Raw genomic sequence first — 4238 nt, forward strand, 5'->3', positions numbered from 1 at the left:
GGTGCTGGGCGGCTCCGGGGCCCCGGGCCGCGCTGCTGCCCGGGCCTCGCCCGGGACACGGGCTGGGGCGGAGCGGTGGGAGCCTGGGAGCGGTGCTCTTAGAGCCTTTCGGGGCTGCTGCGGGGGAAGGTGGCATTTCTGAAGGGGGGAGGTGCGGGAGGGGCGCTGGGTGCCCGGCCGGGCTTGCGGGGCCGCCTCCCTGCGGTTCCAGCCTGCTGAGGCCCCCGCAGCACGGGCGGGTCAAGTCGGTGTCTTCGGTCGGCGATGAGAGGGCGTTAAGTTCCACTTGCTCCCAAAGGAATTGTACTTCTGTTCCAGTATTCATGAACAATAAAGGATAAAATACATTGTTTGCCCTTAATTGCGGTCTAGCAGCGAGCTGCTACTTTAAAATCAAGTACGTCTGTCTTCAGATTTCTGAAGCAATGAAGTTAGGGCAAGTAAAGTTCCCCTTTTGCCATCGGCAAAAGCTGCTGTGGGCTGGATCAGTCTCAGCTGGGGCACGCAGGTGTAAGTGATTGGCACTCTGTGTGGCTGCTGAAGATGCTCTAGAAATTGGCTCTCTTACTGATAAAGTCGTATTTCATACAGAACAGTTTCCAGTATACGTATTGCTGCAGCTGTGTGTGTATTCATATATAAAATCACACAGGTTTTCAGTGAGAACGTGAAACCCCTTACATAATTCCAAGTGATTTGACATGGTTATCCAAAAAAAGGATAAGGGCCAAGATCTTCAAGGATTTGTCTGCAAGATCCTCAATTTCTGTGAGGACAAGAAGTTGAAGCTTTTTCAAAATAAAAGGGATGCAGAGCTGTTTCTGTTCTGTGTATTTCTATTCTGTGAATAAATTACCTAACATTTTCTGTATATCAGTGATTTTATATCTCAATATTTACCTGGAGTTGGATTATTATTTGTTGTATTCAGAAACCAGGCCTGCTTTGTGTGTTTTTGGTGGTGCAGGTAAAGCTCTAGCTCAGATGGACCATAAAGCACAGGACCGTAAACCTTCCACTGGTGTCTGTTTTTTTGTGTTCATGAGGATGTAGAAAACATTCCTGCATTTTTTACCCCTTGTCAGCACTGGGATATTTAAAATTTATCTTTACAAGTGTAGATTACGTTTGTGGGAAACATGCTAGCTGAGCAAGAGGCAGCCGGCCAGAGACATCTAGAGATAAGTAGAATCAGTTTGCAGAGCTTTATATTCTGGCCTCCCTTTCTTCCCTTCATGTTAACAAGTACATTGTCAGCCTAGACCTGGAACTTTTGTTTGAGAAAATAAGAGTAGCAATTTGTTAACCAGTCCTCAGAAACTTACAAGAAGAGAACATTTAACTGAAATAGTATTTTATTCTGTTTGCACATCACCTAATGCTATGAGAACTAAGCTGGGACTTTTTGGGGCTTTTGAGTGTATTAACGGTGTGGTTAACAGGACTACATTTGCTTTACAAATAAGGGGGCCAGCACAACCCCAAGCCCCAGTTTTGTCCTCAGGTGAGAGGGCATGTAACAGTCTGTCCAAGCACCAACAAAAAAGCAAAATTCATGTATTCATTCATGTGTAATTATAAGATGAAATAGCAACCAGATTACAGACACGTGGGCAGGACAGCTCGCTTTAATTAAATACAAGAAATAAATACGTTGAAGGTGAAAATAACCACTGTGCTTTCATTAAGTATATTGTGTTTGTATCTCTTCTGGCTTTTTAGAGGTCGTCTGAATTGTGTGGTAGACTTGTTGCACACTGTCTTCCATGTTTGGCTTTGATGGAGAAGTTGATTTAGAAAGAGGAAAGGTGTCCTGACCAGATACTTGGCATTGGAGCGAGCCCCTTTGCGCCACTGCCTGCCCCCTCGCAGCCCTGCTGCTTTCCTGCCCAGGGCCTGCCTGGGAGATACTGACTGAACGGTTCTGTTAGTTGTTGTTTAAAATCTGTTCAATTGCCTCATTCGGTTTCAGGTTCCTTGAACAACAGTATGTCGTTTGGTAACTTAGTTACCTAGTAACTGCAGGGTGTGTCATTGATTTCACCTGCCCGGTTCTGGGTTTCCTTTTTGCCCCCTGGTCTGTGATGGAAGCCAGCAGGAACAACACTAGCAGTGAGATGCTGCTGAGCTGAGAGGGATGCTATTCGTCCCCATCTGCTGTGGCTCGTTCTGTTGCCCTGCAGTAAAAGCAGGTGCTGCCTCCCGGCTGCTGGTGGCTGGAGAGGGGAGGCCTGGGCTGGGAGCACAGGCCGTGAGGAAGAGCACGGACTAGGAGTACTGACTAGGAGAAGGGACTCATCAAATGGGAGTCTGAAGGATTCCTAGCAGGAAAGCTAGGAGATAAGGGAAAAGTGCTATAAAGCGGTGTTCAGGCTACTCTTGTGCACATTTCTTGGCGTTTCAAGGGACCTTGCAGTACCAGGAGCTCAAGGCTAATCAGCTCTTCCAATGTCTGTCCTTGGTTTGTCAGGACACGAGACAGGAAGGCCAAAGTGTGGTGCCTCTGCTGTTGGAGCAGGGGCAGCTCTGGGGGCACGAGGAAAGGCTGTGGTAGCCTACAGGTGTGGGGAGAAGATACTGTGTATGGGTTGCTGCACAGTGGAGAAAGTGACACAGAGAGGTCCTCCAGGTAACTACTAGGTAGAAATCTGAGCAGCAAAAAGCCTGAATTTGACATCCATGAACTGTCCCTCTGTTACAGAAGCTCTAGGCTGAAGGCTTAATGCTTTCTTTATATCCCCAAGAAGACATTTTTAAGGCTCTAACTGGAATCTTTTTCTTCAATTTTTAAAGCAAGAAGTAATGAGACTTCCTCAGAAAGTTCTTATAAGGACTTCTCTTTTAATTACCAGTATTTTTTTTATTATTACATATACATATATATGTATATAACTGCGTGAAAGCATATAAAATCAACAGTATGATAATGTAAAGCTCCATAGAGCCAATTTGCTTCGCAGCTCTTCTCTAACAAGACTTGCTACCACACACCTGTGAATCAGGGTGTGCAACACAGGTCAGGCATTTTGTTCCTGTTAGGGGCTGACTGCAGCAGTGAGTGAAATCAGGAGCCTTTCCTGAAGACATCTCCTGATTGGCAATCCATCAAGATACAATTGCAGCCAAATGGTGACCAAATGGTGATTAATTCACTTTTGGGATGCTTGATAAATACTGCAAGTTTGCATTTGAATTACAGGTGTGCATAGAGTTGCTGAGGATATGAACTCAGATATTTACTATGCCTTTTTTTAAACCATAGAAAGGTCATTATTTTTTTAATAATAAATAAGTTTTTTGTGTCTGAGGGAAAGACAGCACTTTTTATTAAACACTGATTAGATTATGAGCTTCCCCTGGCAAAAATAGATTAAAGGAAAACACAGCCAAGAACATGTTTTGCCTATCGGTAATTTGATTTCCAGGGACTCAGTCAGACTGGAGTTTGAGGTCAAGGAATTTTAGAAAATGTAAATCTCATCCTTACAGGGAAAACAGTTTGTTCTTTGAAGCATACCTTTCATGCTGAACTTATCCTGCTAAGAAAATCAGGTGGAAGACTTGTCTCTCTAGAACTGAGAAATTTACTAAAGGTGCCTGAGTGCCCTGTATATCCTGACATGATGTCACAGTGTGTGGAAAAATCAAAAGGCTTCATCAGATCTTTCCCAAGTGAAAAAGGCCCTGGTTTTAATGAAATGATGCTGCTTGTCAAGGTTACTTGTTTTGGTAGCTGATTTATTTTTTTTAAGGAGAAAAAAAGGATGACTTTACTGTCTCTTTGTCAAAGACAAAGACCAATCAGAACAATTCTTGTTCCCTATCATGAATAAAAGTAAATTCAAACAGACAAAGCTCAGAAAATCTATATCTAAAGGGTGAATACCTCTTAAATGCTTTCAGATAAGAACTATGGATTAAAAAAGTATCAAGGATTATGAGGTGTCTTACATAATTACTGTAACAAGGTTTGACTCCTGTCTGTGAAGATGTCCATTTGACTGTACAATCCCACCAAAATAGACAAATGTGTTCCATGCTGCTGGCAAAGAAGAAAAAAACAAAATAAAAATAAGGAAAACTGGAGTACTCTTACCACTATAAGTTGCAAAAGTCCCAAGTGTTGGCCAATTATTTTACATTAAATTTTGTCCTGGTTTGAGCTAGAGTGGAGCAAATTTTCTCTTTGCTGCCTTTTTTTCCTTTCAGTGAACTGTTTTTAGCAGCACCAGTGGCCT

The sequence above is a fragment of the Chaetura pelagica genome, unplaced genomic scaffold, assembly GCF_000747805.2.
Source record: "Chaetura pelagica isolate M959 unplaced genomic scaffold, ChaPel_1.0 scaffold135, whole genome shotgun sequence".
In the NCBI taxonomy this organism is placed as follows: Eukaryota; Metazoa; Chordata; class Aves; order Apodiformes; family Apodidae; genus Chaetura; species Chaetura pelagica.